We start from the raw sequence: 23715 nt of genomic DNA on the forward strand, positions 1-23715 counted from the left end.
TTCCTCTACCTCTTTCTCACAGATTTTGTCTGATACTATTTTCAATATGTTCATTATATTTACCATCTCCTTGTTATCTCTGGTGATTCTATTCCTTATTTCTTCTTCACTTTTACCAGCAATAACTATAGATCTGTTAATCCCAGTTGTTTCCTTTATTAGCCTTGGATTCTTCCTTATGATGTCTTTCAACTCTCTTGTCATGTCTTTAGCTTCAGCCTTGTTTTTTAGATTTTAACTTGTTTTGGCTACTTCTGCCCATGTATTTTGTACTTCCTCTGCGTAGATTCTCATTTCATTTTCCTGAGTTATCTTCTCATCAATGTCTCTACTTTGCTCCATCAGATTACCTGCTTGTCTAATTAAGTTTTATCATTATTGTACTCCTTCAAAACTCTTTCATGGGTGACTACTGTAATTTCCATTTCGTTTATTTTCTTCCTCAGAATGTCTACTTCAGCTTGTAGCTCACCTACTGTTGCATCTTTTCCGCTTAATTCCTTTACCAATTCCTCTTCCTTTTGTTGGTACAGTTTCTTCCTTATTTCATCCAATTCGAGTTTGAAAGTTTCTTCCAATCTGTTAACTATCTCTGCTAATTTAGCAAATGTATCCAATTCCACCAGGTCTGTGTAGTCATCATTTTGTTTTTTACCGTTTCCTCTCCTCTTACCTAGCTGCACTTCTTGAAAGCACGCCATCTTATAGAAATATACTTCACTTACAGTTTAGTAGTGCTGGGCAGGTGCACAAACACTTGCGCAAAACACAATTGCACACCGTTGCACTCAGGTGAATATTGTTTGCGCATTTCGCACTGCACAAGACCATGCGCAATACCTGTATTGCGCTTTCGCAAATGAAAAGGCAGGTGCGCAAGCACAAATTTAGTTGCGCTTGCACAACTAAATTTGCACTTGTGAACCTGCCTTGAGCACCCATCCTGTGGATTGTGTACTGTGCAATCCAAGGGACACGTGGTCTTGGGAGCTTCCCGTATGTCTGGACAAGGGATGGGGTAGGCTCGTGCGGGTCGCGAGGGTTCTGCTGGGGATAGGCAGGAGGGATGGAGGGTAGCAGCATTTCTTAAAATGCTTCAACAACGAAAATATATTTTAATATTTTTTAAATTATTAGTCTATCTATCTATTGCCAGATGCCTCAATCCCGTTTGGGGTGGCCACAAACAAATTGCCTCCAAGTCGCCCTGTCCCCCGCCATTTCACTGCCCTGCTCCCAACTCACACCCCCCTCTCTCATATACCTCTCCATCCCATCCCTCCATCTCATCCTCGGCCTCCCCCTCCCTCTTCCCCCCTCCACCTCACTCACATACACTCTTCGTCAGTCTTTCACCCTCCATCCTCTCCACATGGCCAAACCACCTCAGTGTGTTCCTCATAACGCTTCCTATCACATCCACATCCACACCACAACGCTCCTTTATATCCTCATTCGTCAGCCTGTCTCTCCACGTGACTCCACAGGCTCCTCTTAAATAACTCATTTCCACTGCTCTCACTCTTGACTTGTGTCCTTCCAACAATGTCCAAGCTTCACTTCCGTACGTTAGAGTTGGTATCACAATACTGTCATGTAGTAGCCTTTTCACTTCCATGCTCACTTCCCTGTTTCTTATCAATGCTTTCAAGGAACCAGCAACCTTTCTCCCCTGCTGTACCCTTTCAAGCACTTCACCCTCCAAACCTCCATCCTTACTCATCACACTACCCAAATACTTAAACATACTCACATTTTCCAATTCCTCACCATCCAACCTCGCTGTACATTCACTAACTTCACCTCTCTCAAAGACCATCACTTTACTCTTCCCTACATTCACCTTTAGGTTCCGTTTCTTACACACTCTCTCAAACTCATCCACCAAGCCTTGCAGCTCCCCTTTGTCTTCACTCAACAACACAGTATCATCTGCAAACAACAGTACAGGGAGTTTCCAAACACTATCCTCTCTCACCAGGGCCACTCCAACATCCACTACCCTACCTTGTACCTCTTTTATTACCCCATCCATGTACAGATTGAACAACCATGGAGACATGACACATCCCTGTTTAAAACCAACTTTCAAAGAGAAAAATTCACTTAGTTCACCATCCACACGCACTGCAGCCTTCGCACCATCATACATACTCTTCACAGCATTCAACAACTTCCCATCTACTCCATATATTCTTAACACTTTCCACAATCCTTGTCTATCCACCCTGTCATATGCTTTCTCCAAATCCATGAAAGCTGCATACAACTTCTTTCCCTTCTCTAGAAACTTTTCCACTAAAGATCTAAGAATGAATATCTGATCTACACAACCTCTTCCCTTCCTAAAGCCTCCCTGTTCTTCTCCAACTAATTTCTCTGTTCTTTCTCTAACTCTGTCTATAAGTATTAGTAAATAATAATAAATTAAAAATACATTATTTATTAAGAGTAGCATATGGAATTCCTTACAAAAATCATTAAATAAAGCATCTTGCAAAAATGCAGGTAAAAGTAAAACTGGCAACATCACAGCCTTTGTTTCCCTGTCTCTCCGCTTTGCAGCCCACTCACTCCTCTGTTTGACCTACACGGGCGAAAAAGTTACTGCATGACAGTACTGTGATATCAACTCTAATGTATGGAAGAGAAGCTTTGACCTTGATGGAGGGACACAAGTCAAGAGTGAGAGCTGTGGAAATAAATGAGTTACTTGAGAGGAGCATGTGGAGTTACATGGAGAGACAGACTGACAAATGAGGAAGTGAAGGATCATTGTGGTGTGGATGTGGATGTGATAGGAAGCGTTGGAAGAAACACTGAGGTGGTTTGGTCATATGGAGAGGATGAAGAGTGAGAGACTAATGAGGAGAGTGTATGAGTGAGGTGGAGGGGAGGAGAGGGAGGGGGAGGCCAAGGATGAGATGGAGGGATGGAGTGAAGAGGTATATGTGAGAGGGGGGTGCGTGTTGGGAGCAAGGCAGTGAAATGGCGGGGGACAAGGTGACATGGAGGCAACTTATTGCTTATTTGTGACCAGTGGCCACCCCTTACGGGATTAAAGCATCTGGCAATAGACAGATAGAATAATAATAAATAAATGTAAGTATGCTAATTTATTTAAATATCTCAATATTTTACAGAAATTCCCAAAAATATATGCAAATGGTTTTGCGCTAGCGTTTTGCAACACTGCACAAGCTAAATATTAGATTGCGTATTTGCACAAATTACAAATAATAGAAAATAATACTTATAAATAAAAGTAAGTAAGTATGGCACAAAAGAAGAAAGCATACAATGAATGGATGAGAAATAGGGGCGTGGAAGAAGTTGAGAGGCGGAAGAGAGAGTTATTTGTGGAAAGAAAGAGAGAGGTGAAAAGATTAGTAAGAGAGAGTAAGAAGAGAGTGGATGAGGAATTTGGAGGGAATCTGAGTGTAAAGTGGAGGGACTGTAAGAAAATGTTCTGGAGAGAAGTGAAAAGAGTAAGACAGGGTGGAAGTGAAGTTAGCAGGGGAGTGAGAGATAAAAATGGTAGATTACTAGTGGAGAAGGGAGAAAAAGTGAGCAGATGGAGAGAACACTTTAAGGAATTGTTGAACGTAGAGGATGGAAGTAATGCAAGTATAAGTGGCTGGGGAATGGCTGGGAGAAGGAGGGAGGTGAGAAGACAGGAAGAAATCAGTAGGATAGAAGTTGTGGAAGCAATGAAGAAAGTTAAATCGGGGAAAGCCCCAGGAATTGATGGAGTGTGTGGTGAAATGCTGAAGCATGGGGGAAAGATAGTAGTAGAATGGATGTGGAAGATGTGCAGATTGGCCTGGGAGGAAGGTAGAGTCCCGGAGGATTGGAAGTCAGGCATAATTATTCCCTTGTTCAAAGGAAAAAGGGAAAAAGAAGTGTGTGGTAATCATAGGGGCATTTGTCTTCTTAGTATAATAGGAAAAGTGTATGGTAGGATACTTATAGACAGAGTTAGAGAAAGAACAGAGAAATTAGTTGGAGAAGAACAGGGAGGCTTTAGGAAGGGAAGAGGTTGTGTAGATCATATATTCGTTCTTAGATCTTTAGTGGAAAAGTGTCTAGAGAAGGGAAAGAAGTTGTATGCGGCTTTCATGGATTTGGAGAAAGCATATGACAGGGTCGATAGACAAGGATTGTGGAAAGTGTTAAGAATATATGGAGTAGATGGGAAGTTGTTGAATGCTGTGAAGAGTATGTACGATGGTGCGAAGGCTGCAGTGCGTGTGGATGGTGAACTAAGTGAATTTTTCTCTTTGAAAGTTGGGTTGAAACAGGGATGTGTCATGTCTCCATGGTGGTTCAATCTGTACATGGATGGGGTAATAAAAGAGGTACAAGGTAGGGTAGTGGATGTTGGAGTGGCCCTGGTGAGAGAGGACAATGTTTGGAAACTCCCTGTACTGTTGTTTGCAGATGATACTGTGTTGTTGAGTGAAGACGAAGGGGAGCTGCAGGGCTTGGTGGATGAGTTTGAGAGATTGTGTAAGAAACGGAATCTAAAGGTGAATGTAGGGAAGAGTAAAGTGATGGTCTTTGAGAGAGGTGAAGTTAGTGAATGTACAGCGAGGTTGGATGGTGAGGAATTGGAAAATGTGAGTATGTTTAAGTACTTGGGTAGTGTGATGAGTAAGGATGGAGGTTTGGAGGGTGAAGTGCTTGAAAGGGTGCAGCAGGGAAGAAAGGTTGCTGGTTCTTTGAAAGCAGTGATAAGAAACAGGGAAGTGAGCATGGAAGTGAAAAAGTTACTACATGACAGTATTGTGATACCAACTCTAACGTACGGAAGTGAAGCTTGGACATTGTTGGAAGGACACAAGTCAAGAGTGAGAGCAGTGGAAATGAGTTATTTAAGAGGAGCCTGTGGAGTCACGTGGAGAGACAGGCTGACGAATGAGGATATAAAGGAGCGTTGTGGTGTGGATGTGGATGTGATAGGAAGCGTTATGAGGAACACACTGAGGTGGTTTGGCCATGTGGAGAGGATGGAGGGTGAAAGATTGACAAAGAGAGTGTATGTGAGTGAGGTGGAGGGGGGAAGAGGGAGGGGGAGGCCGAGGATGAGATGGAGGGATGGGGTGGAGAGGTATATGAGAGAGGGGGGGGGGTGAGTTGGGAGCAGGGCAGTGAAATGGCGGGGGACAGGGCGACTTGGAGGCGATTTGTTTGTGGCCACCCCAAACGGGATTGAGGCGTTTGGCAATAGATAGATAGATAGAAGTATGCTACTTTATTTACATCTCAATATTTTACAGTAATTCCTACAAATAGTGGTAGGTGGTGGCGACCATCATCCACTCACTTGATGTAGTGCTGCCTACTTCTTCCTTAGCCTTTATCATTCTTTTTCTGTGCCTGCCCTCCTCTCTTCCTATTTCTCCCATCTTTCCTGTCACTACTTAATGCTTTTCTTTCCGTTACAGGTGGCTTTACATTGAGTGACAAGCCAAATGGTTTCCTGTAAGCCAGGAAACCATTTACAACGCTGAGTGGTAACCATATAACCAAACCATAAGTGCTCCCTACGTGTCAAGTGGGTTGGTGGAGGGCTAGTGCCCCTCCCTGTAAAACAAATAACTCAGAGTCAAATGGCCACCCTGTACGGGATTATGGCATCTGGCAATAGATAGATAGATATGCAAATGGTTTGTGCTTGCGCTTTGCGACATTGCACAAGCTAAATATTTGTCAGATTGCGCACTTGCGCTTGCACAAGGTAGTGAACTGTGGATTGCGCACTGCACTTGCGAAAGGTCCTTCTTCGTTTGCGCTGCCCACCACTGCAGTTTAGCATCTCCATTCCATCAGTGTTGGAATTTATCCACGGCTCGTCTGTTTACCCAACTCAGCGCCTCTTGTCTGCTAACACAGCAAATTCCTTAGCCCCTTTCCCGTGGGGATGGCTGCACTGCGCCATTCCCCTCCCACAGGGATAGCAGCGCTCTGACTTACTACTTCCAGGTCAATGGAAGTATCACAGCCTTTTCCCTCTTTTTTTTTTTTTTTTTTTTTTTTTTTTTTTTTTTAAATATATATATATTTTTAGTACGACAATAGGTCATAAGGGATATTTCAATGGGTAATGAACAGGGAAAATTAGTGACCAAGTGCACGTGGGGTGTTGTCAGGTGATAAATTAGTTGCTTCATGGCCAATGGCAGTATCAATAAGCCTTTTCCCTTTTTCTTTTATTGCATAGTTTTTAGTAAGAGAATAGGGCATAGGGCACATTTCAATGGAAAAAGCGAATAGAAAAAACCAGCTCGTAGTTGCGTTGCGCAGCACGGCTGTAGCTTGGCAGGGAAGAGGGTAAGGGAGGGGAGGTGGGGAGGTGAGACAAACACAGAAAAATGGCTACAGTGTTAACACTGGATGTGAGTACTAGCGGCATTAGCATCACTGCCTATAGCTACACACTGGCAGTACTAATACATGATACAAGACCACGCTTCAAAGCCCGGGTGATTTTAAAAATCCCTGAATCACAAAAGTGACGCCCCGCGGTATGGTACTTATGTAACAAGCATCACGAAAGTGACGGCCTGCAGGTTAGGGGCTAAGGATCTCAGCACCTGATATACTTCCTTTGGACAGCACTTCCTCGTTTCTACTAAATCTACAACCATTTATAATTCGCTTAATACCGAGCTTGACTCATTTCTAGATTTGCAGGCAAGCAGAGTGAAGAGTGCAGTGACACACGTCAACTCTGTCCGGTGTTCCAAAATTGTGTGTGTGTGTGTGTGTGTGTGTGTGTGTGTGTGTGTGTGTGTGTGTATTTATCTAGTTACCTAGATAAATACAGTGTTATTTACCTAGTTGTGATACACAGGAAATGAACTATGCTTGTGGGGTCCCATCTCCATGTCCCAATGAGTCAAACTTAGCTTTAAACTCGTTTAATCCCTCCATGGCCGCCAGTGTCGAATGACATTTAGCCGATAAATGCCCGCATGCGTCATTTGAGTGCAGCCTATAAAAACTGGCAAAAATTTTAGGGAACTGAATGAACATTCTGAACGTCTTCAGACTGACATACACTACACCCCCATACACCCCATCAAGCAGTTCAGAGCCTACTGCTGTGACGAGTGGATTTTCAATTTTTTCACTTGTGGCCATGCCTCAACAAGCATAACTACACCCATTATCTCAACCCAGACAGAAATCATCATCTTTTGTCCTCCTTTGCACAACACACACAACCACCCTGCTTATAATTATGAATAAATAAAGGCATAAACAAAAAAGACATAATAATAATAGAAAAATACATATTTGTCTTGGTATCTTTACCTATTAGCTCAGGTTTGTTGTACTGGTTTGGATCATTTGATGCAGTCAACTTGTATAAAACTGTGAAAACTTTTGGGAAGTGAATGAACATCTGGGACATGAGACTGACTTTCACTTCACACTCTCACACCTCATTTCTCAGTTCACCACCTGCTGCCGTGATGAGTGGATGTACGATTTCATTGCTCGTAGCCATGCCTAAACACAGTTATACCCATTACCTCAACCCAGACAAAAAATATCATCTTTCTCCTCCCTTGTGAAACACACACAACCACCCTGTTTACGATTATAAGTAAACATAGGCATAAACAAAAAAAGACATGAAAATAAAAGAAAAATTAATTTTTTGTTTGGTATCATTACCTATTTGCTCAGGTTTGTTGTACAGTACCCTCGCATCCAAGATGGTAATACTGTCACCTCAGGGTCCTGTCTAGGACGAAAAATGTCTTGGACCAACACAAGACCTTACGGAAAAAATTAATATATACTGTCACAAAAACATCGAACAGTGCCTTTAAAAACATCAACCTAGACCTATTTTGGCTTCAAAACAAATCTCCTCTCCTTGGAAGTGTGTATGTCTGAGCTTATCTCCAGCTTAGTAGCTCAATTATCTCCAGTTTAGTATCCTGAGGTAGATGGTGGCACTTCAAGGGGTTAGAAGACAGTTTCTTACGCATGGTTATGTAAGGAGAGGCAATAACCCAGGAGCAAACGCTGAGTGCAATTCGCGGTAAGTGTGTCCATGATGCTCTGGTGAGAGAAAAAAGCTAGCCCCACCTGCTCATCACGTGACCAGATGCCCATATTTTATTGGGCAACATCTCAACCACGTCACTGTCCCAGGCCGGGAACCATGTTGGACCAGGTGAGACCATTGTAGCTGTATTCTCCTCGGATTTGGGCCATTATGAACCGTTGGTTCTGTACTGGACATATGCAACTGTAGTACAGCAATATATTGGGTTACTATTTATGGTCTCCGTCTTGGACGCGAAACGTCTTGGACAAACTTGTCCTGGACGCGAGGGTACTGTATTGTTCTGAATAATTTTCTATATTCTTTGCCTTTTACAAGCATAACAGGAAAGTTTTCTGTGTTTACGTGATGCTTTCGTGGGTGGAAAGGCCTCCCTTCCCTTCCTGCTAATCAGCTCGTGCAAGGCACGAATGGCAGGTCGTCTCGCATTTCAACCCTCACTGTCCAGTCTATACACTCAAGGGATGGCATCTATATCATTTAGGTCTGAAAACAGAAACTCTCGCCTCCCTTTTCCAACAAACTCCACCACCCAGACTAGAAAAATAGGTTGATACTACCATATTGACAATAAACACCAAAAAATGCAGAATAAGTTCGTAATATAATTTTTAAAATTCAAACCTCATATATTATGTACTGAAAAACTTTAAAATATGCATATCTAGTTATTTCACACACTTTCAGCTCCATTGACAATGTTTTCTGCTTTAAAAAAAAAAAAAAAAAAAAGCGGTGTCACTGCAATACCTACGCATGACTAGTATCAGCTGCCTAAATTTACGCAACTTCCGTGTTCACCTGCACTCCACAGGATGTGTCTAGGAAGCTGAAATTTGCACTGCCAGGTGCATCAGAACTTCCTCTTCAATATGGCAAGGAAAAAAAAATCAATTTTTGAAATTTCAGAAAATGGCCCAAGCGTTGGCCAGGGACACACGTAAAATTCCGGACCTACAGCCACAAAGGGGTTAAGTTTTTGGACTGGATGACCTCTTTTTCCCAATGCCACAGGTCAATGCATCTATATGGAAAACAGTATTTTTTGATATCCTTCATGCAACTTGTCTTTTTCAATTTCCTACCATGTCCTCTTGTTAGTCTCCCATCCCATACAAACAGATCTGTCAATTTTGTCTACTTCCATCATGGCCCTGAACACTGCAATCATATCACCTCTCTCGTCTTTCTTCTAAGGAAGGTAGCTCCAGCTTTTCCAGTCTTTCCTTGCATGACAGATCAGTCAGGCTGCTGCTCTTTGTATTCTCTAGATCTTGTTTATGTCTTTCTTTTTGTGTGGGGACCACAACACTGCCACATATTCCAACCTGGGGCTGTTCATAGCCATTATCAATTTTTCATCATCTCTTCATCCATGTAATGAAATGCCACCCTTATGTTTGTCAAGAACTTATATGTCTCTAACAATCTTTGTGTAGTGGCAGTATCGTAACCAATGAGGTTTTTCAAAGTGATGTATTTGCTGCTGCCAAAAGCTCAAATTGGGAAAAGTTGTAAAATACCATCTCAGCACTTTTGCGGTACCTCAGTTTGGGTTACCTTTCCTAGAAAGGTAGTCAAGTCATACCCCACCTGCTCATGGTGACCTCACAGACACCCTGTTCTTTAATTTGTTCTTTGTTTTTTTCACTTTTCTTCTTTTTTTCCCCTTGAAATTAGGATGACACAAATGCGGGCGGTGCTACCCAGGTTTATCCTGGGTTGTATTGTATATACTTTTTGTTGCTGTTGTGTCAGTTTGTTTTTGTTTTGCGCTTCTCTTTTTGCCAACCATGAGCAAACAACACCTGTGCCCTCACTGCAGTAGGTCTGTAGCAAAATGTGCAAAAGCACTGAAGTGTGCCTACTGCAGTGAGTGAGTTCATTTGGCAAGTGAAAATATGGATGCTAATGATTATCCATTTATGAAGAAGAGCCACCAGCTGGGCTTTCACTGGCTGTGTAGCCAATATGCTGCACCGGCGGACAGGGTCTTGGTGGACGGGGTCTTGGCTGGTGGAGGAAGTGGAGTCACTAACAAGAAGCTGGAAGATGAGGTTGTTAGGCCAATTTTTCAGGCTATCAAGGATGTTTCAAACAGACTGGAGGCACTAGAGACCATGGTCTCACCACCCATGGCTGTCACCCAGACCAGGCCAAATCATTTGCTGATGCTGTTCAAGAGGAAGAAAAGGATCTGCCTGGGGGTGTGGTTGAGATCAGTGCTCATGACCAGAAAAAAAGCCATCCAAAAGCAACAGGTACTGATCATAAAACCGAAAAGAGGTGCTGACACTCCGATGAGTCAAATGGGACCAGTAGACATCAGAGGAGTGCTTGACTTGGTACCAATTGATAAGTGCCTTAAGACCAAGGCTGGTAGGCTAGTAATGAAATTTCCATCAGCTGAAGCCAAAGGTAAAGCAGCTGGGGTACTGAATGATCATTAGAGCTCTGATGGCACTTTTTGCATATCAAAGCCAAAGAAAATGCTGCCCTAACCATTATGGGCCTTTCCTATTCCTTGGGCAAACTCTGACATCATCCCAAGCTTTCTGAATAAAAATAACAAAATTAAGATGCTCCTTGATCGAGGATGTACCCTCAACCTTCTCTTCACAAGAACAAGGAATGACACTAAAACTGCTCCATTGCAGAACAGGGCAACTATATCTATGTGGATCTTACAAGATGCCATGCTTCTGACAGATTCTGGGTTACACAGTGTCATCACTGTCAGTGTTTTGGTCATACATCTGAGAGGTGTTCTAGAAACTAAATGTGTTTTTTGTGCTGGAGCCCATAAAGCCAAGGACTGTAGTAACAGAAATTCTCCCAAATGCATCAATTGCTCTTCCTCAAGACACCAAGAAGTTAATACTAATTTACAGTCAGCTGCCCATTTTGCATCTAGTAGAGACTGTCCATTCATGATTTCTCATAGTAATAGATTATTGATTGAAAATACCAATTTCAACCATTCAAAAACTGACTACGTCCCTTTTGAACCAGTTATGGATGGGTCTTTTAAATGTTTATTCCATCCGTAATAAGATAGACATTATTAACGAAGCTCTAAATTAGCACGAGCTTAACATTTTGTGCTTGACTGAAACCTGGTTGAATGAGTCTGATAATAATATTCTTCGTAGTGCCTTGCCTAAGACACATTCTATTATAAGTATTCCCAGACCTGCTGCTGACTATCCAGGAGGAGAAGTAGCACTCATCTACACGACAGAACTTGCAAACATGTCCCTCATAGACTCAGACCTTATCTCCATTTGAATTTATGGAAGTATTAATATATTTCCATTAGAATACCATCAGAATTGCAACTGTCTATCGACCAAGTCATCTGGACACAGATCGAGGCTTTATGGAGAAGTTTTGGAAGTTTCTTGAAGTGTTTTCTCTTAAATCTGGAGGACTTCTTGTTTGCAGTGATTTCGATTATTGGGTTGACAGTCAGCAGTCAAAGCCATATTCTTCAGAATTTCTTCAGCTGACCGCCCAGAATGATTTTTTCAATCGTGTGTGATCCAACTCATGTCTCAGGACATGTCCTTGACTTGATCTTGCTCCCTGTTTGTTGCAGGTGCATATCTGATGTGGAAGCTGACTCAGTTGACCCCCTCTCTCTGACCATGTTCTGATCACTTTTAGTTTTGATATCCCGAAATCCCCTTCCTAGAAAAAGGTCAACAGGTTCAGAAATTACAGGAATGTTGACCGCCATTTGACGTGTCTTGAAACTGATCAGTGTTTCAACTACACTGTTTCTTCAAATCTTTCTTCTGATGATTAGGTTAATACAGGTAACTCGCACGGAACACGATCTCACGGAACGCGCTCGCAATTATACACGGTAAGGGCTGGGATACATATAAGACAACGTAAGATTAAAAAACCATTATGAAAACTACAAATTAACGCAGGAGAGGCCTTTGAAAGATCAAATCCTCGAACGTCACCGCAGCGCGCGGTTTGTTTTGATTACGTGACGATCTAGGCGGGAAATTATTCAGTGAGTGAGACATTCCCGAGTACAGTAGCACAGTATTTGTAAGTTAAATATTTATAGTACTGTACTGTTCTGGTAAGTTTATGTGCAACTTAAAGTACTATTAAATAACGTTAATGCAAGAAATAAAGTCTTATAACCAGTTTACCTGATAGGCGTCAGAATATTGCCTTTTTTATTTGTTCGTTTTTTCCACAGTACTGTACAGTATTTGTAAGTTAAATATTTACTGTTCTCGTATGTACTGTACTTGTAAGCATTTAAATAAAGTTAAATAATTAAATAAAGCCTTGTAACCAGTTAACCCGAGTTATATGATTACCCATGATCGGCGTCGGAATATTGCCTTTTTTGTTTGTTCGTTAAACTCTTACTATACTGCTTTTCTACAGTACTGTATTTGTAAGTTAAATATTTACTGTTCTGGTATGTACTAGTAAGCAATTAAAGCATTAAATAAAGCCTTGTAACCAGTTAACCTGATTTATATGATTACCCATGATCGGCATCGGAATATTGCCATTTTTGTTTGTTCGTTAAAGACTTATAATAAGAGAAAAATACATTTTTGTCTTGGTATCTTTACCTATTTGCTCAGGTTTGCTGTAATGGTTTGGATCATTTGATGCAATGCAACTTGTAGAAAACTGTGAAAACTTTCGGGCAGTGAACGAAAATCTGGGACATGAGACTGACCTTGACTTCACCCTCTCATGTATCATCTGTCAGTTCGCCACCTGCTATCGTGAGGAGTGGATGTACGATTTTTTCGCTCGCGGCCATGCCTAACCACACATAGTTACACCCATTATCTCGACCCAGACAGAAAATACAACCTTTTTCCTCCCTTGCAAAACACACTCAACCACCCTGTTTACAAGACAGCAATATATATTGCGAAAATAACAAGGTAAAATGATAAAGAACGTAAAATGATAGAGAAAGATGAACATGTTATGACGGAAGAAGTACGTTTTCCCCGTCTGTAAACGTATTTATTTCTGCTTTGTACAGTATCTGTATTCGTAATAATTAGACCTATTGTTAGTTCTGAAACTGCATTACGATTCTATTTTTAGCCATTCTCGTGGTGTGGGAGCTGGAAGTTGTGACACAACTTCCTTATTGCTAATTGGACTGACCCTTCACTTTATTCTCCCGTGGCAGAGTCTAGCCTTGGAGGACGTGCAGTTTTCTCATTTAGGACTGAAAATTCGACTCTTTCGCTCCCTTTTCCAAGCATGGGCACAACGATAACGTAAAAAATAACTCGAAACTACCATAAACATATATCAAAAAGGTGAAAATGTATTCATAACATTTTTTTTTTTTCCAGCCATTCCTAACAGATTATGTACTGAAATCATTCGATATCACAGTACTGCATTTCTAAGTTAAATATGTACTGTTCTGGTAAGTACTTGTAAGTTAAAGCACTGGTACCAGTTAACCTGATTTATATGATTACCTATGATCGAAGTCGGAATGTTTCCTTGTGTTTATGTACAGTATTTGTGTGTTGAAGTTTTGCTCTGGAGTACTGTATTTGTGAGTTATAACATTAAATAAACCTTCTAACCACTTAAAGTGCTTTCTAGTGATTACCAGTGACAGATAACAGCAAAACAACACATTTGGGGGGTCTAGGGAGCAAAATACGGAGTAGTTTAAATATACGCGATTTCGCACCTAACACGGCACGGTAGGAACGAAACCCACGTGTTCCGTGCGAGTTACCTGTATTTATAACAATGAGCTTAGGTAAATTTTTTACCATTATTTTCCCAAGGTAGTAAAAACAATCACTGTATGTGATAATTCTCCGTGGCATGGTCCATCCATTAATTCTCTGTGTAGACAACATAGAAAGGCAGAACATGAGTGGCGCTTGAAGTGGACCGAATTAACTTACTTGCGTTATGTTTTTGAGAGAAGAGCAGTTGTTCACACTGTAAATGCCCAAAAGGCAAGATACTACGAAAATAAAGTTGACTCATGCAGTGGTGATTAAAAAAAAAAAAAAAAAAAAAAATCTGCAGTTGTGAACAATTTGGTTGGCAGGACGAATGTAACTGTTAAACTAACTTCTGTATCTGATGCCCAACTGGCTTCTGATTTCGCTTCATTTTTACAACGAAGACATCTCGCATAGCAAATGATTTAGACAATAGTTCTTCTAGTGAAGTGTACTCAGCTGACTCCCAGTCATAGTGCACAAGAGGTCATTTACTTTCAACTTTTCATCCACTGGATGTAAATAAAGTCAAATGTTAATCAGAGAACTTAACAAAACATTTTGCACGCTTGATCCGTGTAACTTGTCACAACTGCCTGATGCGTACAAGCATGCAGCAGACTTTATCTGCAACATAATAAATAGATGCCTCTTAAAAAGTAATTTTATGCAGTCTGAGAAACGTGCCTTGCTTAGGCCCCTACTCAAGAAACCCAGCCTTGATGTTGAGCGCATGACAAATTATTGTCGTCTCTAACCTGCCTTTCTTATCCAAGATTATTGAGTGGGCCATAACTGACCAACTCTTACCACTTAGCATACAGAAAATACCATTCAACTGAAACTGCATTAACAAGGATTCATAATGACATGGTGGCAAACACATGTGGTAGGATGTCCTCTCTCCTAGTTCTGTTGGATCTGTCTGCAATTTTTGATACAGTACAATAGATCATAAACTACTGTTGTATAATCTGTACTTTTGTCGTGTTTGTGACAGTGCTCTTTTGCTCCTGAAGCCGTGTCTGTCAGACAGATCTCAGAGAGTGATTTTTGATTACGCTAATTCTGATTCTGCTCTCCTTCTGTTAGGAGTCCCCCAAGGATCAGTTTTGGGTCCAATTCTATTTACAGTCTACATGAGTAGCATATCGTCTTTACTTGATGCTCACAACGTGTCCTATCATTTTTAAGCTGACGACACTCAGCCCTATGTTAAGATGTTAGGTAGTAATGATACCAAGACTAAGCTTGAATCTCTAATGTCTGATATTAAGATTCAGATGGAAAGGAGGAAACTAAAATTGAATGATGGTAAAACTGAGATCATCATTATCTGAAGAAACAGAAGGGGTGATGAAACTGATGATGTCCAGGCTCTGAACATTGGTGTGTCACAGCTTCATCCAGTCAGTTCTGTTTGAAATCTGAGTGTTAATTTTAATTCAAAGTTACATTACAATGAACATATTAATCTAGTTGTCAGACGGTGTAACTTGCATATCAGAAATCTGTACTATGAGAGAAAAATCCTGAATATACGCTGCCTCTTAACACTGGCCCATACAATGGTCTTGTCTCATGTCAATAATTGTAATTCACTGTGAACTGGTCTTCTAAATAATTTACTAACAAAAGTTCAGTCTGTGTTCACCAGGGCAGCAAGGCTTATCTTTAAGTCTCCCCCCGAGAACCTTGACTACCCTGTTCCTAACTGAGTTGCACTGGTTACCAGTAAAGGCTACAACTGAAGTTAAACTGTGTCTTATTACAGTTAAGGTAGTAGTAATATTTGCAGTTGTTCCCTAGGCAGTCTGGCCAAACAGCCCAAAGTTCCTAAGGAAGGCCATGGCCGAGACAGGCTTTCCCACAGAGCACTCAATGAGTGTATGTTGTGTAGTTGGCGTAGGTGATTGTCTGCAATGCAGTCAAGGTTCTTAAGTTTGGTGAACCGAAGTATCTTGCGGAACTGTTAAAACTCCCATCAGCACACTCAGGTGTGATGTTACGTAGTGATGATGATTCCACGCATCTTGACGAGCCTGGAGCCATTCACTAGTCAACTTTCTCTGATCGTTCTTTCGTGTAAATAGCCCCTAGATTATAGAACAGATTGCCACTGTCCATGGGAGAACTCTCTTCTGCTGAATCCTTTAAGAGACAGCTGAAAGGCTTTCTCTATTCAAAATGCTACAACCTGGAGAGAGGTACTATGCAGAATGATTATAGGGTTTAATTACTGTCACTTTCATATTTTTTTACTGATGAAGTTTGTACTGTTTATGAGAGATGTCACAATTTTTGTAATTTTAAAATTAATGTATTTGTGTGTCGAATGCTAGTGAATTCCCTATAGAAAAACTGGCACTTTTGATAAACAAAAACAAAAGACAAGAATATTACAGTAATCCCTGTAATACCCTGACGCCAAATTTCTGGACACCCCAATTCTCAGACATTTTGAGCCCGAGGCTTTGGACCCCCCCCCCAAAAAAAAAAACCGACATTTTTTTCAATAGTATTTTGAAATTGGTGTATGGCGCTGAACAGCTGTGTTTTGTCTCGTAGTTCCTCCGACGTCCAACAAGGTGACACTGCCTTATTCCCATTACCCATCTACCCATCGTCATGAGTGCATGCTCGTCACCATGGCCGCCCACATGCTCGCTTTTGTGGTGGTGCCCTACCTGCTGCTGGCCCTGTTGTTCCTCTGCTGCCTACTACAGGTACTCAAGTGTGTGACAATGGCCCTGCCACCCGAGAAGAGGAAACGAGTGGTCTTGACTCTGGAGAGGACGGAGATATTGGACAAGGTGGACGCGGGATGGTCGACATCCCGCATCCTCCAAGAATTCAATCTGGCCTGCTCTACCTTGTTTGACATCAAGAAATCCTGGGACAAACTCACCTAGTACACGGCTGACTTCGTATCGAAGACCAAACGCAGTGTGCAGAGGAAGGTTATGTACCCTCCCATGTAGTGCCCGGAATTGATAATGAGTTGTATTTCACTCATTTTACGACCAAAAGTCCAGTTTAGTGAGAGGGTGTGGAGAGGGTATAGCTGTTTCCATGTGAATGTGATCAGAATGTAGATTAAGTTACCTAGTTCCTAAGTCATTTTTTTTTCTACTGTAATTTATTAGTATCAAGTCTCTCTATAATAATAAACTCTCGAGCGGGTATGAATATGTGCCTATGGTCACGTAATCCAGCATAATGTACACATGTGCAAAGGGGTGTGAGGCACAATGATTTTTTGTGTTTTTTTGATGCAAGGATAAAGAGAGAGGATGGTGGAAAGTAATTACAGTATTGTAACTAGGGAATGTCATTTTTGGGGGGTAATCAATTGTAAGGGGAAGGGCATCACATTAAGTCTGTCACGAGTCTATAGTAATGAAAACTTTAAATTGTGTAAGCTGTCATCCTCCCCTCCCCTTCCACCACACGAGACTAACATGTCACTCATTCACCGACCGTGAAATGTGACGGATGGTCGGTACCGTCGTCATCCTCCCTCCCCCCCCCCTCCAAGGAATTCTGTAAGTAATTTGATAATACTATGTTTGATATGTTGAAGCGTGAATAAGTGATACCCCACGAGTGATAATAGTGACGAAAATATAGAAATGGACTCAGGTTAATATCAAGTGTCGTCATCCCCCAGGAAGTGTTGTGCTGATCATGCAAGGTGACGCCATTCGCTTCATTTGAAGAGCAAGTCCAGAGTCCCACTCACCACTCTTGTATTCTGTGAGCTGGATAATGAGGTATTCCCTATATTATCATTTGGTGTGTAACTGGAATATGAGAATGTAGCTAAGAAGCAGAGTTCTGTCTTGGACTGCCGAGATGATTCCGGACATCTGCCGAACAATCAAAGTTTTTCGTAAATGGGACTATTTCTCAAAACTGCCAAAATGTCGGATCTACCGAATAATCAGCTGCCGAATAATAGGACTTTTACTGTAACTCTTTTATAACTCCATCCATATACAGATTAAACAACCACGGAGACATGACACATCCTTGTTTCAATCCAATATTCAGATAAGAAAATTCACTCAGTTCACTATCCACACGCACTGCAGTCTTAGCACCTGCATATGTACTCTTCACTACATTCAAGAACTTCCCATTTACTCCATATACAGTAACCTCTCAACTAGCGCGAGTTTAAAAAACGCGTTTTCGTTTTAACACGAGCAAATATTTAAGGAGATATGTTTAACTAACAAGGGTTTCTCAATTTAACACGACTTTACACGTACGTGATGGTTTCAAATTAGCCGTGCATGCCTTGGACAGTCCCGAGCTGATAGACCGTGTGTGGCAGTTTATGCATAAATGCATTTTTTTATTTGCCTGTTGCTTAAACTGGTTTTATTCGAACTATAATATTCGAAAATGAAGTTTGGCCCCATTCTGAGCAATTTGGCTCATTTTCGGACAAAATTTGGCCAGGATAGTGATGGCAGATCTAAATTGTTACAGCTTGATGCTGCAGAACAGAAAGAAGAAAACCACTCAGACCAAGATTGAGCAGTTCTTTATGAAGAAGACAGAAAACTTAAGGGAGTTATCTTCATCATCAGTAGCACGGGAGTAAGAGGAAGAGGAAGGACAGCAGAGCGAGGAGGGACAACAAATTTAGGGTGGGGAGTAGCGGGAGGTGGGGGAGCGGGGTGAGGAGGGACAGCAGCAGACGATGAGTGATGCATAGATGAAGTGAGGCTGTGTTGTTATTGTTTGTGACCTACTTACTGTAATGAAAATGCTGCTTTTACTGTAGTGCTTTTATGACCTACTAATGCATTAATAATGTTGAGGAACTTTCACAATGCCGTGAATGAAGCAGAATTGAAAGAAAATCCAATTAAAAAAAGAACTCTATGTATTTGGGGAGAAGTAAACAATGCTTTGGGCCAACTAGGGCTCAAATGTTGTTTACTTCTCCCCAGATATACTGTTTTTGTTTTTTACGTGGATTTTCTTTCAAATTAATATTGTTGCTTTTAAGTTTTGAGTAGCATAACTCCCCAAATGGGTAGACTTTCCCAGAGTCCAGGAACATAACCCCCAATTTTACCACTGTTTCTTATGGGAAAATTATGTTTAAATAACGAGTTTTTAACTAACGCGACCTCTCCAGGAACCTAACCCTCGCATTATTTGAGAGGTTACTGTATCATTATTTTCCACATTCCTTATCTATCCACTCTGTCATATGCTTTCTCCAAATACATGCAGGCTGCATACAATTTCTTTCTCCTCTTTAGAAACTTTTCCACTAAAGACCTTAGGATGAATATCTGATCTACACAGCCTTTTCCTTTCCTAAAACCTCGCTGTTCTCCAACTAACTCCTCTGTTACTTCCTAACTCTGTCAGTAAGTATCCTACCTTATACTCTGCCTATTACACTATTGAGACAAATGTCCCTGTAATTACCACACGCACATCTTTTTACCCTTTTCCCTTGTACAGGGGAATAATTATACCTGACTTCCAATCCTCCGGGACTCTACCTTCCTCCCAGGCCAATCTGCACATCTTCCATATCCATTTTATTACTATCTCTCCCCCCTGCTTTATCATTTCACCACACACTCCATCAATTCCTGGGGCTTTCCCCATTTTGACTTTCTTCACTGCTTCCACAACTTCCATCCTACTGATTTCTTCCTCTCTTCTCACATCCCTCCTTCTCCCAGCCATTCCCCAGCCACTTATACTCGCATTACTTTCATTCTCTATGTTCAACAATTCCTTCAAGTGTTCTCTCCATCTGTTCACTTTTCTTCCTTGTCCACTAGCAATTTACCATTTTTATCTTTCACTCCCAGACTAACTTCTGTGACACCCAGTCTAACACTCTTTACCTCTTTCCAGAATATTTTCTTACATTCCCTCCAGTTTACACTCAAATTCCTTCCAAATTCCTCATCCATTCTCTTCTTACTCTCTCTTACTAATGTTTTCACCTCTTTCTTTCTCTCTGCATATAATTCTCTCTTTCGTAACTCAACTTCTTCCACACCCGTTTCCTATCCATTCATTATATGCTTTTGTGCCACAGCTTGCCTTGCCTCTTCATCTAGACTTCCACTCTCGTACACTCTCACCTTCCATGTAGTCTCAGTTAATCCACATATGTCCACTTTTGCACCCTAAAGGACCTGATAATCTCTCTCTCTTTCACATCATTTGCACCCCTTACATTCCATGTTGCAGTCCGTATCATGTCCTTTGTCTGGTCTTTGGTTGTCACCTGTTGGTCCACCCTCATACGAGGCTTCTTGTTTGTATTTTCAGTTACTTGTTTTCCTGGAAACTCCCTATACTGTTGTTTGCAGATGATACTGTGCTGTTAAGTGAAGATGAAGGGGAGCTGCAAGGCTTGGTGGATGAGTTTGGGAGAGTGTGTAAGAAATGGAATCTAAAGATGAATGTAGGGAAGAGTAAAGTGATGGTCTTTGAGAGAGGCGAAGTCAGTGAATGTACAGTGAGGTTGGATGGTGAGGAAATGGAAAATGTGAGTACATTTAAGTACTTGGGGAGTGTGATGAGTAAGGATGGAAGTTTGGAGGGTGAAGTGCTTGAAAGGCTACAACAAGGAAGAAAAGTTGCTGGTTCCTTGAAAGCAATGATAAGAAACAGGGAAGTGAGCATGGAAGTGAAAAAGTTACTACATGACAGTATTGTGATACCAACTCTAACGTACGGAAGTGAAGCTTGGACGTTGTTGGAAGGAGACAAGTCAAGAGAGAGAGCAGTGGAACCACACGGAGAGACAGGCTGACAAATGAGGATATAAAGGAGCGTTGTGGTGTGGATGTGGATGTGACAGGAAGCATTAGGAGGAACACACTGAGGTGGTTTGGCCATGTGGAGAGGATGGAGGGTGGGAGACTGACGAGGAGAGTGTATGTGAGAGAGGTGGAGAGGGGAAGAGGGAGGATGAGATGGAGGGATGGAGGGGAGAGGTATAAGAGAGAGGGGGGGGGTGAGTTGGGAGCTGGGCAGTGAAATTGCGAGGGACAGGGCGACGTGGAGGAGATTTGTTTGTGGCCATCCCGTACGGGATTAAGACGTCTGGCAATAGATAGATAGATGTTTTCCTAGGAGGGGCACTAACCCTCTGCCAACCCACTTGTTGACATGTAGGGAACACATATTGGCTGGTTATTAGATTACCACCAAGCGTATTAAATGATTTCCTGGTTTACAGGAAATAATTTTTCTTGTCACTCAATGCAAGGCTACCCTAAATAGAGTACCACCACACTGAGTGAGTGGATGATAGGTGCCCCCATAGACCACTAAAGGCAAATAAGTCTATATATTGCCAGTTATCACCAAACAGTTTATGGGTAAAAGTTACCTTATAGAATCCATAGTATGCAAAGGGTATACAGGTTTGATTCAGGTGGGCTGTCTAGGTACCAGACACAAACTTATTTCTCAGTACAATTTTCAATCTTAGGAATGTCTCTTGTATTTCTTTTTGTCAGGCAACAATACGCAACATGAACTCAAAACTGATATCAAACTAAACCTATCATCGTAAGGAACAAAGTCAGTTTTGGGAAAAAATATTTAGAAAGCACTCTTTTTTCTGGGGGGAAAAAAGAAAGGAAAAAAAAAGTATCAACATTACACCACTGATACATTATCCCATCATACAGAATATCACTGGATCACAGAGAATTTTACAAGCTTGGTAGGTAGGGGCACTCACCATTCACTCACTCAATGTAGTGCTGTTTTGGGTGTCTGTTCTTTCCTCCCTTCCTCAACTGTCTTTCTTTCCTTCACTCTTTCACTTCCTTCTTCCTAAAGGTGACTTTGCACTCCCTTTCCTGTCTTTCCTTCACTAATTCCACTTCCTTTTGCCTATGGGTGACTCTACACTGGGTAACAAACTAAATGGTTTCCTGTACACCAGGAAACCATTTACTGTACTATGCTGGGTGGTAATCATATAACCAAATTATGGAACCTGGTGGTTTAGTGGGTAAATAAGATTCTCCAATCAGATTGAGCCTGTGTAGGTTTATTTTCAAGGGGTGGTTGGGGTTTACTGCTCACATAATGAAAATCAGGGATGAGTGAGGCTGGTCACTTTCATCCTAAATGTCAGGACCAACTTGCCTAGCCCCGGGCTCCTATGCTCCTCATGGGGCAACATAGGATTGAATGATGGATGGATGGATGGAAGAAAAACACTGAAAAACAGAAATCTTCCATCAGCAAAACCTCACTATAACAGACTAACTGGGGCCCAAGTCATTCTGGAAAATGAGAAATTTCGATAAAAGCGACACCCGGACTTTCCCCTGCTAACCCGGACTTTTTTCCGATGTATCAGACACTAGTCTGGATTGCGCCAACTTCTTTTTTTCAATAGCACTGTTGCTTCATTACTTGTTTTCTAACTCACATCCAGCAATCTACATCCTCAAGATCCTGACCCACTCCAATGCCTATCATCAAGGTCACAACAACCACCCAATGCCCATCAAATGCCCATCACCAAGGTCATGACAACCACCCAATATCCATCCAATGCCCATCATCATGGTCATGACAACCACCCAATGCCCATCATCAAGGTCATGACAAACACCCAATGCCCATCATCAAGGTCATGACAACCGCCCAATGCCCATCATCATGGTCACAACAACCACCCAATGCCCATTCAACATCCATCATCAAGGTCACGACAACCATCCAATGCCCATCATCAAGGTCAAAACAACTACCCAATGCCCATCCTATGCCCATCATCAAGGTAATGACAACCACCCAATGCCCATCATCAAGGTCATGACAGCCACCCAATGCCCATCATCAAGGTCATGACAACCACCCAATGTCCATCATCAAGGTCACGACAACCACCCAATGCCCATCATCAAGGTCACGACAACCACCCACACCCAATGCCCATCATCAAGGTCACACCAACCACCCAATGCCAATCATCAAGGCCACGACAACCACCGAAAGCCCATCCAACACCCACCATCAAGGTCACGACTACCATGACAACCACCCAATGCCCATCATCAAGGTCACAACAACCACCCAATGCCCATCATCAAGGTCACACCAACCACCCAATGCCCATCCAACGCCCATCATCAAGGTCACAACAACCACCCAATGCCCATCCAACATCCACCATCAAGGTCACGACTACCATGACAACCACCCAATGCCCATCCAACATCCATCATCAAGGTCACAACAACTACCCAATGCCCATCATCAAGGTCACGACAACTACCCAATGCCCATCATCAAGGTCACGACAACCTACCCAAACATCCTCATCCTTCACCATCCCCTTGCCCACGCTAGACTGAGGTCAGGCAGTGTGGATCACTTCTGGCTTTATTGGACTTTTCCTGATATATATGAATTTAGTCCAGTAGGCTCCTTGATCTGATAAAAGTGAATTCCAGTATACTGAAGTCCATTATGGCCAGGTTTTACTGTATATCAAAAACACTGTAGGGAATGAAATGTTAGATTTCAAGGAAAAAAGAAAAGAATCTGAAATAAGCACATGAAAGAACCAGACAGGTGCATGCCATATTTTTATGTGGTACGTGTTAGGAGTGTAATGCTGTATGGTAGTGAGACCTGGGCAGTTAAGAATGAGGATGTTCATAGGCTCAAACGTACAGAAACGAAAATGATTAGAACGATGTGTAGTGAGTCCTTGAATGTAAGGCCTGGGTGGGGGGGGGAGGCTAGGTTTATGACTGAGAGGAAGGATGGGACTGGAGTTGTGATGATGAGTAGATTGAGATGGTTTGGGCATGCTGAGTGGATGGAGAATGACAATTGGGTGCA

General features: G+C 41.9%; 1 protein-coding gene across 1 annotated transcript in view; it reads right to left on the reverse strand.

The window, feature by feature from the left end:
- Positions 1-23715, reverse strand: part of Plc21C (Phospholipase C at 21C) — a 739135-nt gene that overhangs the window by 505818 nt on the left and 209602 nt on the right. The gene's annotated exons all lie outside the window — the stretch shown is intronic.

The sequence above is a fragment of the Coenobita brevimanus genome, chromosome 55 (assembly GCF_032717465.1).
Source record: "Coenobita brevimanus isolate Jiangsu-jjx chromosome 55, ASM3271746v2, whole genome shotgun sequence".
Taxonomy (NCBI): domain Eukaryota; kingdom Metazoa; phylum Arthropoda; class Malacostraca; order Decapoda; family Coenobitidae; genus Coenobita; species Coenobita brevimanus.